The 12680-nt window shown below is 34.2% G+C and overlaps 1 protein-coding gene across 5 annotated transcripts in view; it reads right to left on the minus strand.

The window, feature by feature from the left end:
• LOC142977735 (neo-calmodulin-like) overlaps positions 1-12680 on the minus strand; it is a 248629-nt gene that overhangs the window by 147399 nt on the left and 88550 nt on the right. For 2 of the 5 annotated variants that reach the window (XM_076121813.1, XM_076121811.1), the window contains exon 1: positions 10789-11082. The exons of 2 other annotated variants lie outside the window; for them this stretch is intronic. The gene's annotated coding sequence lies outside the window, so the exon portion shown is untranslated. Of the gene's footprint in view, positions 1-10788; positions 11083-12680 lie in introns of those variants that run through there. One more of the 5 variants, XM_076121812.1, reaches the window with a different exon arrangement.

Below are 12680 nucleotides of genomic sequence, written 5' to 3' on the forward strand. Positions count from 1 at the left end.
CCACTCGTGTTTTATAATTAATTGCTTAATTTTATCCAGTAATATACTGCTCCATTTTGTTACAGTTTAGCTTAATAAATTATTGTACTAATTGTATAAAATAAATGTTCCGTTTAAATAACTACCGGAACTAGAAACTTTGTTATCCAATTAAAAATTTAATACATTTGAATGCTGAGCTCGTTTAATATTTATGTTTATTACATATACTAGTTAGGTATATATAATAGTGTACATTACAGTTATTTTAGATTTTAAATATGGTGCTGCTGCCACTGGAATACCCTAAAAACATTATATTGATATCGTAACATAAATTTTAGCTTATTTTCAATTCCAACTGTTGCGTTTTCTTTCAAAAATTGTTTCAAATTCAACAAAAACTGTTAATTTTAAAACTAATAGGATCGTCTGGTCTCTGTCTTGTGGGAAGAGGGTGTGTTTTTATACATAATATATATGTGATAGAAACCCACAAAAAGCAAATCAGTAACATCAAAAGTCAACTACTTAATCAATCTAAGGTCTTTCATAAACGACTGTCCCTTTCAAATCTTTAAAGAATACCTTTAAAATGATTAATTAACAAGTTGCATGTGTCGATTGCATGTGCGCGGCGCGTTTTTGACCGGCGTGGCTGTAAAACAGTACCTACGATGTATTGTTTAACAGCAAACCGATCGATCCCCGTCTAATGACCGTTAGAAACTTATTTCTTGTATTATCTTGTTCTATTTGTGTACTTAGATATCAAAATAAGTGATGATGTAAATCTATTTTTTCTTTTTGTTATATACGAGGAAATTGGTGAGAATTTATGTTTGTTGCTCTTTGTAAACGAAAGCTGCGAATTTTTCAGATATATGGAATACATTCGTCTCGTTGTGTCTTTTCACAAAAAAAGCTCTGACCTATAAAGTACATAACAAAAATATATATGCGTACATTAGTGAGTCAAATATTAAGCTCATTATCAATCCGAGATTAAAACTTAATTACTGAACTTCGATAAGAATCCACTACAGTAATTTATTAAAATAAAATTTTGAACAAATTCCCTCTCTCAACTCTAGACAGTTTCCAAAATTGTAACCCTAAACATTGCATTTGTATACAAAATTCCATTAATATTAACACAACAATGCATTTTCCATTTTCTAAACTCATTTCTCTTAATAAAGACTCAAAATAAGGTGTAACAATGTAATTCTTGAACCCTTTTAAATGCGATCTTTAACTGTAATCCATAAATTATGGAAGAGCCCACAGCCGTCACCTTGAACCGCTCCGACAGCCCCAATGTCGAAAACGGTTTAATTTTAAACGTACCAATAAACAAATTGAATACCAAAAATAACTGTTTTGCGCTTTTGTTGGTACTATTGTATGATATATAAACTGAGGTCAGTTACAGAAAAGTATCGTGTTCGTTTTCGTAATTTGTAATTTTCTATAGTTATCTATATCTTTCGAATAATAAGAACAGATTACTCTATGTATGGTATAAGTATAATAATATGAATAATTGAATAAGCATGAAAAAAATATTCGTAATTAGTTTCGCTCCTGCTGATTGTGCATTACGAAAAGATAAAATGACAGCAAATATTAATTCACCCAATACTTATTCATAAGTAGTTTAAACTGAGTATTAACATCCACATTCTAAACTTTTTGTTTAAATTGTACAAGTAGGTCTGATGAACTATATTTTTTTCTGCTTCTCAACTACGTACATCGTCTTTCTTCACGTAAATCCAAACTTTTATTTGAAAAACCAGACCACATTTCCTGCCTGTCCCCTCGAGAGCACCGTGTAACGCGTGACTCATATATCCGCAATGAAAATTTTTAAAAATATTATTTTCCGGAGAATTTTATCCGTTAGCGCGGAAATACAAAATATGTATTCAAATATCTGTCGAGTGAAATTCTTAGGAGATACCCTGAGGAATACAGTGTAATGCAGCTGTTATATCACGCTTGTAATGCTGTGGAGATATAGGTAAAGGTGTCACATTCATATTATACATATCTTCTAATGTTAGACTAGTGGGACTTTGTGTGTTACGACATATTTGTTCAAAATTACGCAAGAATAAATTAATAAATTTAGATTTAGTTTGACGTACAGACAGTCTTGTGTAACCTTTTAGTAATATTAGCATTAGGCAATTCTTTAATTTAAATTATGATGCCACGAGTTGATCTTAATTCATAAAAGATATTGTTAACTGTGACTAAAACAGGTCAAAAAGAAATAATAATTGCATCGTACTCTGCCTATTTTTATAAAACTGCTAGCTACTAAACCACATAGTAGTTTTTATAACAAATTCCAAAGAAAAATATAGTTCCGGAAAATACTGGAACTTTGTATCTTGCACAAATTCCTCCTTGTCATGCAAAAATAATTTATGAAGAAATTCCTTCGGTATAACTTTATCATTTGCTTTACGGCATCGTAAAAAATAAGTACGAAATAATAATAAGGCGAGTGGTGAAATTTTTCAATAAGCTGCGAGCCGAGCCTTCAATGGACGACTAAGTATAAAGCCGCGACGAAACCGCAGCGGTTCCGCGCGAAAACCGCATGAAAGTAATACGTAGATTTCTTTTTGTTTTTTAAATTTTATTTGGCTTTTTTGGCATAGTTACTTTTCAATTGTTTAAAAATTAAAGTTCGTGTTTTTTATAAATCTCATATGATATTGTTTTAGTGCGAAATTTTACGCTTACTCTCATTAATTATCCATCATATGTTAAGTAATTTTATTTTTTTAGCTTTTGCCTGTCTTTTACCGTTATAATCAAAATATATCCTTCTTCTTTAGCTCGCCTCTGTAGTACGGTCAGCAGAGCTTTCATGGCTCTTTTTACATGGGACTATCATTGTGAAAGGCGAAACAAGTGTGTATTTTAAACACCTCTGCTTACACCTTCGCGTGCAACTGGCTCGGTATTACATAAGTATCTTCTCTAGGATAATTTTCTACTGGTAAAATTATTTTGAAATTCGGTTCACTAGTTTCGAAGATCCCTTTTAAATAAATAAACGTCCAACGTTATTCAGTCCGTCACCTTTTTCATTTGAATCTGTAAAGCTTTGCGATGTATCTGATGGATGAATGGATATGAATATCGTTATCCTAAACTCACGATATTAAATATATGAGATATTCATGGTTTGTGAACGTAAGTTTATATGGGTACTTTTAGTGTTAGGTATTTTTATTCATACGTACATAAAATGTTTACTTTTCCATAGGGAATAATAGGGATAGGTAGAGATCTAAAAATATAAAAATGTAAAAATATTTATTTTGACAACTCACACACAATTAAATTATAGCCTGTGCTATGTGTTATTTTGTGTCTTCAGCAGAAGTATTTACGTGAAAGAGTAACAAAAATCCATACATATTCTCACAAACTTTCGCATTTATAATTATTTGATATTAAAATATACTTTTATAGATAAATTTATATGCCATACAGAACAGATATTTGTGTAGTTGTGTTCATTGTAACGTTTGATTGTAGAAATATTTTGTATAAGAAATAAGGAAAAGATAGAAGTGTTTTATTAGACTTTTATTATCTTTTGCAATTAAAACTTTATTTAGATTGCTGGAGGTTTTGCCGCAGGTTACACTGACCGTGGTTTGATCTTGTCCGCTTTATTTCTTTCTGTTAGGCTATTGCCGTCAAGGATACGACACCAAGATAAAAAAATATTTTATTAAAGAGCTTGGTTTTGAGGTTAAACACTTATTTCATACTTAGACGGTCGGACTGCTCATAGATGGATAACGTAGTGGTTTGATATTGGGGTATTGCAACTTCGGAAGACACGTTATAAGATGTTATTGACATTCTTTCATTGACAGTCGGTTGGCCATATTTGGGTTGATAAACTCAGAGTCTGAGTTACCTAACGAAGGGATGTTTGATGGTTGTAAAAAGACCTCTTATTCTACAAATTCCTCCTGAAAAATTGGAAACGATAGATAATATTTATATGGCAACAGGCTCGTTTTAATTACATAGGACTTCAACACGCGGGTGTATTTCACACCTCTTCCTCAATCTTCGGATACATAACAAGCTGGATTACGAGTATTTATGCATCTAAAAGTAGATATAAAAAACCACAAGTATTTGGCATAAACATCACGGCTAAGCATGTCAATCGTTTTATCAGTAATGTCAAGCGAATATTCCGGAATACTACATAGAATATGCCATCCCAAAAAACCTAGTTCCTGGAATTTTCGCTGAACAAATACCTTACTAACGTCCGCTGGCAAAGCGCTGGGACAATTATTTTACTATGTTACGTGTAAAAGGATTTTTTCTCTCTTTTGCTCCCCCTACGTCTGTCCTTTTCTAGGAATTACTAAGTGAAAATTGCAATTGCTAGCCGTTTTTATTTGCTTATTTGTTACAACAATTTGGTGAAATGGTAACTGCTTTTTAAAAAAATGTAAATATTGAACCAGATTGGATGTTCATGGAAATTAAGCTTATAACCTATCTAATGTGTCTAGTTACTTTTAAATGCAAGCTCTACTTAGTTTAGAATTAAATAACCGAGTGTAAGTTGTTCAAATATATGTATATTGTGGTGAACCTAAACTCCACCTAAACTCCTTCTACTCTATGGTAGATGCCATATATTAATCATATAACGATTTGGCATTCTCTGTCAATAAATATATCAAACACGTAATGCTCGTATTTTATTAATACATAATATTGGCGACGAGGAAAAAACTGAACCTAAATGGAAAAGCTACGTAAAAAACGGAGCACCCTACGTGGGATGCTCACCAGACTCGATACCTACATCGAGCAGAGGGCGACGATGTCTGACGAGGACATCACCGCTCGCTCCGCAGCCTTGAAGGACACCATAACAGCACTGCGAGAGTTACAAGAGAAGATAGAAAACAAAACCATAGATGATAACGATGAAACAGCGTATTTACACGAACAAAATTACGGCTACGAATTCGAAGAACTTCACACTATTTTAGTATCAAAACTTTTAACAAAAAAAACCATTATTCAAGGTCAGCGACAGGAAGACCAACATAGAATATACCAATACCATAAGATTATACCAAAAATACAATTTAATCCTTTACATGAATCAGAAACGTTCAATAACTTTAAAAAACGTCTGGAAGTGTACTTTAGACTTAATGAAATTACTGAGCCCCACATGAAGACAAATATTCTTCTGTCTACATTATCACCAGAACTCCATGAAAAATTATGTGATTTAATAGCACCAGACGAACCATTGAATAAGACATTTAACGAAATTACTGAAACACTTGACGACTACTTAGACCCAAAACCTAGCAAATGGGTTCTACAACATAAATTTATATCGAGAACTCAAAAATCGGATGAAACAGTAGCGCAATACGCCGCAGATTTAAAAAAGCTCACTACCAACTGCGAATTTAAATGTCAACACTGCCAGAAAAACATTTCAGAAAGCTTTTTATCTCTTCAACTCATAAGAGGATTGAAAGATAGCGACGCACGTACAAAAATTTTACAAGACCGAACAGTATGTACATTTAAACACCTGACACAGATTGCAACATCTATTGAAATGAGTAAAGCAGAAAATACATCAATGCTTCCGAATGAACAACCAAGTTGTGACAATATCAATAAAATTTCCACTGATTCCTACAATAATTCAAAAAAATCTCCTTTTAGAGGAATCACACCAAGAGATTTAAAAGGGAAATGTTTCCGCTGTGGTTTAAATCACGAAACCAAGAAATGTAGCGCTATAAACATAACATGCTATAAATGCAAGAAGGTCGGACACTTAGCTAGTGTGTGTCTACAACGGCGCTCAGATGCGAAATCCAGTAAGACTACACCGGATATAAATCAATTAAACGACTCAGCGATAAGCGATGATGATGAATGGAATGATATTAATGTTATATCTGGTGAAACATCCGAAAAATACATGATAACGGTACACATTGAACATGCTAAGATAAAAATGGAATTTGACACTGGAGCCACACTTACTTCTATGTCATTACGAGACTACAGAAAATTGAAAATCGGCAAAAGAATCTTTAAAACTAATATAAAACTCAAAACATATACCGGCGAAGTAATCGAACCTGCAGGTGTTGCATACGTTCAATGCAGATGCCAAGGAAAAGAATTCCACGGTAAGTTATACCTCATCAACAACAACGTTGACCCCGTTTTTGGCCGGAGTTGGATGAAAGAACTCGAAACTCTAAATTTAGCAGATATAAAAACTTTACAGCAATCAGAAAATCTAGAATTAGACCAGCTTTTGGAACTTTACAAGACATCAGTATTTCGATCCGACTTAGGCGAAATACCCAATTACAGAGGACACCTAAATCTACAAGAAAACACAAGACCAATTTTTATCAAACCACGTAGAATACCGTACGCTTTAAAAACCAAAGTGGATGAAGAGATCGAGCGACTATGCAAACAGGGTGTCATCACGAAAGTCGACCACTCTGATTGGGGTACTCCAGTGGTACCAGTTGTCAAACCGAATGGGAGTATCCGATTGTGCGCTGATTATAAAGTTACACTAAATAAAGTCATACAAGATGAACAATATCCAATACCTATGATAGAAGATATATTTGCAGAGATGAACGGAGGTAAACTATTCTGTACACTCGACATCACCCAGGCATATCTCAACATGACAATGGATGAAGAAAGCGCAATGCTACAAACACTAAGTACGCATCGAGGCACTTTTAAGGTGAACCGCCTAATGTTCGGCGTTAAGGTCGCGCCGAGCCTTTGGCAGAAATTTATGGATAAACTCCTTCAAGATCTCGAAGGTGTAAAATGTTTCTTTGATGACATCATCATTCAAGGCATCAACAAAGAACAATTACTACAGAGACTTAAGCTCGTGTTAGACAAACTAAAAGAAAGTAACCTACGAGTAAACAAAAATAAGTGCCACTTTTTCAAAACAAGCATCGACTATTTGGGACACACTATCGACAAAGAAGGTCTACACAAAAACAGAGAAAAGATTAACGCAATAATTAAAACAGAACGCCCAGTCAACACCGCAGAATTGAGGACATTTCTTGGAATGGCAAATTTTTACAACAAATTTATACCCAACCTATCATCGATCACGAATCCACTGAACAACTTACTCAAGAAAGAATCTAGTTTTCGATGGTCTACAGAATGCGAACAGAGCTTTATACACATTAAAAAAGAAATTCTAAGCGAAAGAGTACTTATACATTTTGATCCCAAGAGGCCCTTGGTTCTTGCAACAGACGCATCTCCACTGGGAATCGGAGCAGTACTATCACATAGACTCCCAGATGGATCAGAAAGACCGATAGCATTCGCTTCCAGAACACTATCGGATAGCGAGAAGAAGTACAGCCAAATTGACAAAGAAGCTACTGCCATATACTGGGGATTGAAGAAGTTCTTTTATTATTGTTACGGTAGAAAATTTATCCTAGTGACAGACCATAAACCACTGACAATAATTTTCCACCCACATCAAACGTTACCAGCAATGAGTACAATGCGATTATTCCACTACGCTCATTTCTTATCTGGATTTGACTACAACATTGAATACAGAACTTCGCCTAACAACTCAAATGCAGATTACCTATCCAGGTTCCCAGTAGAAAACACAAAGGCAAACAAAATGGACCAGAATTACAGCTTTCAACTTCAACAAATACATACCATTGATGTCAACCCAAATATCATAGCGAAAGAGACAAGTATTGATTCCGATTATACACCATTAGTACTCGCATTACAAACTGGCCGATCACTTAAAACGCTCGGTTACAATGATAATGAATTTACTTTACAAGATGGATGTATACTAAGAGGAACGCGAGTCTTAATCCCAAAAACATTACGCGAACGAGTGCTGGACGAACTACACCTCGGTCACCCGGGCATTGTGAAAATGAAGCTACTGGCCCGCAGTTTTGTATACTGGAAAGGAATTGACAATGATATCGAAACAAAAGTTAAGTCCTGTAGAACATGTAGATTACAACAAAATGAACCAGAGAAAGCACCACTACACCACTGGGAACACCCAAAGGGCCCCTGGCAAAGGCTTCATATTGATTTTGCCGGACCTGTTTACGGATACTATCTTTTAATAGTTGTAGACGCATTTTCGAAATGGACAGAGATTATACCTACTAAATCAACGACAAGCTCTTGGTGCATCCAAAAATTGAAAGAACTATTTTGCACCTATGGAACACCTCTACTCCTTGTCTCAGACAATGGCCGACAATTCGTATCGGGAGAGTTCGAAAAATTTCTAAAAGACTGTATGATTTCGCACAAAACCTCTGCTCCATACCACCCTGCAACCAATGGACAAGCTGAACGATACGTACAAACAGTCAAGAGAATCTTACGAAGCTTAGAGGGAGAAAGGGGTAATCTTCAAGAGAAACTTGTCATGGTAAAAACTCGCCTCAGACGGACACCAAACTTGAATGGTCAGACACCTTATCAGTTAATGTTTGGAAGAGAAGTTCGAACAGCATTACACTGCATGTTTAGAAACACCCATAAAAAAACTACATCGAAACATCAAGAGATCAAGGTCAGACAGTTGGAAGTCGGCGAACGAGTACAGGCCCGTGACTACACGAGTGCTAAGCACCATTGGCAGTTTGGTACTATCACAAGACGTCTAGGCCGACTTCATTATGAGATCCGCACCGACAACGGCGATGTCTGGCGCCGACACCTCAACCAGGTGTTGGCTGCATCTTATATTCAGCAGAACAGCTAAGAGGTTAGGAGGGGAGAAATGTGGTGAACCTAAACTCCACCTAAACTCCTTCTACTCTATGGTAGATGCCATATATTAATCATATAACGATTTGGCATTCTCTGTCAATAAATATATCAAACACGTAATGCTCGTATTTTATTAATACATAATATATATGCTTTGTGATTCGCAAGAAGATTAAACTTGATGAAAATTATTTGTTACCTAGTTTACGTCTTGATTACATCAAAAAGATTTTTTCTATTTATAGGCATAATACCTTTTATATTGAGCCAACAGATCTTCAAAGATTCTATTTTATTACTGCATATTGCATACTAGAACTCCGAAGATTTCCAGCTAAGCCTAACAGGTTTTGATATGAATAAGAACGACTCGAATGGGATTTGAACATGTGACCTTTCGATAAGAAATCCGTTGCCGTACCAGGCCTATTTACCGTACAGGCCATATTACTTAATAACTAAATATTTGAAAGTAAAGTCCATTCGCTGTAAAACCAAAATTTACTGAAGGGATTTTCATGAGCTTTTCGCTAATAAATAGAGTGATTTTCAAGAAAGGTTTTAGAATTGGTTAAGGTTAGGAAGTAAGCTGGGCGAAACCGGGGTAAGCAACTTGTTTAATTAATAATATTTTAATTAATTTAGTATATCGGATTCGAACTCAGCCATAACCCTTCTTTACATGGAGATGCGCGCATTATCACGAATATATTTTTTGTATTGAATCATTTCATTTTCGCCAAGTTGTGTATGTGAATATTATTGAATAATGAATACTGATCACTTAGCAGTTATTATAAGTGGTCTATAAATTATTTATCGTATATATTGCTATGATAATTATTTACATGTATCTGCAAAACACGCGTGTTAGTCAGTGTGAAGGGTTCTTTTAAAGATGAAAATACAATTAGAATATTACAATTTAGAATACAGATATTTGCTGCAACGAAACCAGCTTTAAATATCTCGATTATGAAATTGTCGATGAATTACTATTAATGAGCAATTTTTAAGGCATCAGTTTTTAGTTTTGTTAGATGTATGGGACATAAATCATTTTAAGCTGTCGGACGACGGTGGGATGGGATGTGTAGTCTCTTTTAAATAAAAATATGGTAATATTTTTTAAATGACTGACTGTCGTGCTGAATGCTAGTCTGCTATGGCTTTGACATGACGACTGAGAGGTCGTGAGTTCAAATCTTAACCTAGGTTATTGACGTTAACCTAAATACACTAGAACAAATTATGTTTTTCAGTCTTCTATTGAAGAAACAACCAGTGTCCCTTCTTTTAAAGTAAAATATAAGTAAAAATCTTAAAAGCATTTATCCGAATCGATTCGAAAATAAAATGTAATATGGTACCCTTCAGAAAATAAAAATTATAAAAATCTTTACAATAATTTTACTTGAAAAAAGGTCATAAAAATTCACCCTGTAGCTCCATTGTGTTTCTTAATCTTCGCAAAAAATATAAAGACGACATAAATCTCAAGTAAATGTAAGAAAACAACAATATTCAAGATAATTGAAGGCTGTTTATATAATATTCAAAGGCTTTGCTTACACACAATAGATATTACCAGCGTAATGTTATGATAATCTCGGATCAAGACGCTCTTGTTTTCATGTAATAAAATTACAGGCTGTTTGAAAAAACGACGCAAGAAACGATAACGATTTAAGAATAAAAACTGGTTATTGATTTGGTAAAACAAAAAAAAATATTTTATATTTTTTCTGAGTATGTTATATTTTATTTTAATACAGTTATTAAATAAAAATAAATGTATTAATAGTAAAGTAATAAATAAGAAGATTATCTTAAACGATCGTCTCGGAGGACGAAACTAGACTTCTAGCATTACGCTGTCCTTACGTAAGATGTACTTATCTTAACTACTATTTTTCAAATACTCACATAACTCCAAACCGTCAACAATAACTGGGAACCACCATTAAAAAAACGAGCTAAATAACCAACACTCGTTATTTAAATAACTAATAACACCTTATTATTGCTTCGAGTTGTCAATTCCTTATGAATGCACTTTTGACAGTTCGTTATGGCGCGAAAGCGTAGTGATGGGGTAATTAATTAGGCGTTTTAGTGATGTGTTTTATTTATCGATGTTGTATACAGCCAGGGCTTTCGTATTTTGTTTATTTTTCGGCGGTGTTTATCTAATGGGAGGAGGGAGCGCGCGGCCCGGCTGCCGACTGCCGGCGAAGTAAAGCCTCCATGCTTGGAATTGCGCGCGCATACCTTAGTGATATGCGTCGATTTTATAACGTAGGTGTAATTTTAAGCGTTTGGTACGCTTTAATTAATCGTCCATTGGGATTGAGTGGTGAATTAAGTTGATATTGTGGTCAGTGAATCGATTCGCTTACAGAGTTCTAACTGGCGTCATTAGTTTTACTAAAACGGATGTTGGCTTAGCTCCGAGCGTGAATTGAATCTCACTTTGACCGAAAATTGGAATGAAACGTTTATTGCAACTGCACAGACTCAAAATAATACTTAAAAGTAATTTTACCAGGAAAATAACAGTTATACAAAAATGTTTTTTGGTCCTACATTTAAGTAATTTTTTCTACATTTATGAAAGTAACGTAAGTGGGTAAAAGAAAGCCTGTGTTCTATTGTATTCGTTCAAGTCGCTGTAAAACTTTTCTGCGTACAAGTCGATTGAGAGAAATAGGTCACCAAGTCTGTAGGTAACGTTGCCTTTCACAGAATCTTCAGAAACAGAATATATTTCTTGAGCGGAGTTTTACTAAAGCTTTTAACAAAAGCCCGTCAAGATTATCAAAGGCTGGTAAGACCGCTTTACTAAATGAATGAATGACTTTATATACTAGTTGAGGCCAGTGGCTTTCTCTGTTTAATACTGTAAAATATCATCGATTTACTTTTTTTATAATGCTTTAAAATTACCGTACCCGTAATATAAAAGTAGATAATAATTTGATCTAAGAATCCATATTTAACAATGCTACTTTGACTTCACGGTACTTATTAATAACAACAATTAATAAGAATTTAATAAATAAAAAGAATAAAAACAGCGGATTCTAAAGGATTATTATCAGTCTGCTTATAAATATTATTACTATGTCCAACTTTTTAAAATTAACTTAACAGCTGATCTCGTTCTGAACTAATTAAATACGAAAATGACTTTTGTAGTACCATCCGAATTAAGCAGATGCTAAACTTACATTTCCTCAAATCCGTTAATTTTTATTGAGCTGCGCTCACGAATTTTCTTTACATTTTTTTTATCTCCAGAAAACATTTTCCGTGTCTTGAAGACAATTAGTCGAATTGGTTTTGCTTGAGTTTTGCGTTTAGCAACAAATTTGACGATTCATTTTTATACATAAGAAGATATTTAATTAATAAATATATCACATATTTTCCTCATTAAGATAGACGTACACAACACGAACTCTCATAAACCTAACACACATCAGAACACGCAATAACTAAAAACAATAACCGCAAAACTTCATAACCGAAAAATAACGGTTATTTGATATAAGTTTCACATCACTATTAACGGTATACAGGGTGTAGTCACGTCGTGTGGGACTTATTAACGTGTCAAATGAAAGCCAATATAGATATATCTTTGTTCGCTGTTACTTTATTACATAGGGTGTTGCATTGTCGATGTTTCGTAAAGCTTTTGGTAATGATAATTAACTTTCACTGACAGCCTAATAGTATAAGCCGAGGCATTAGTCTATAGCGGAAGATGTTGGACTCAAAGGCAACTATGGTCCAAAAAATTAATATGCTTGGTT

This window comes from Anticarsia gemmatalis, chromosome 13 (assembly GCF_050436995.1).
Source record: "Anticarsia gemmatalis isolate Benzon Research Colony breed Stoneville strain chromosome 13, ilAntGemm2 primary, whole genome shotgun sequence".
NCBI classification, from domain to species: Eukaryota; Metazoa; Arthropoda; class Insecta; order Lepidoptera; family Erebidae; genus Anticarsia; species Anticarsia gemmatalis.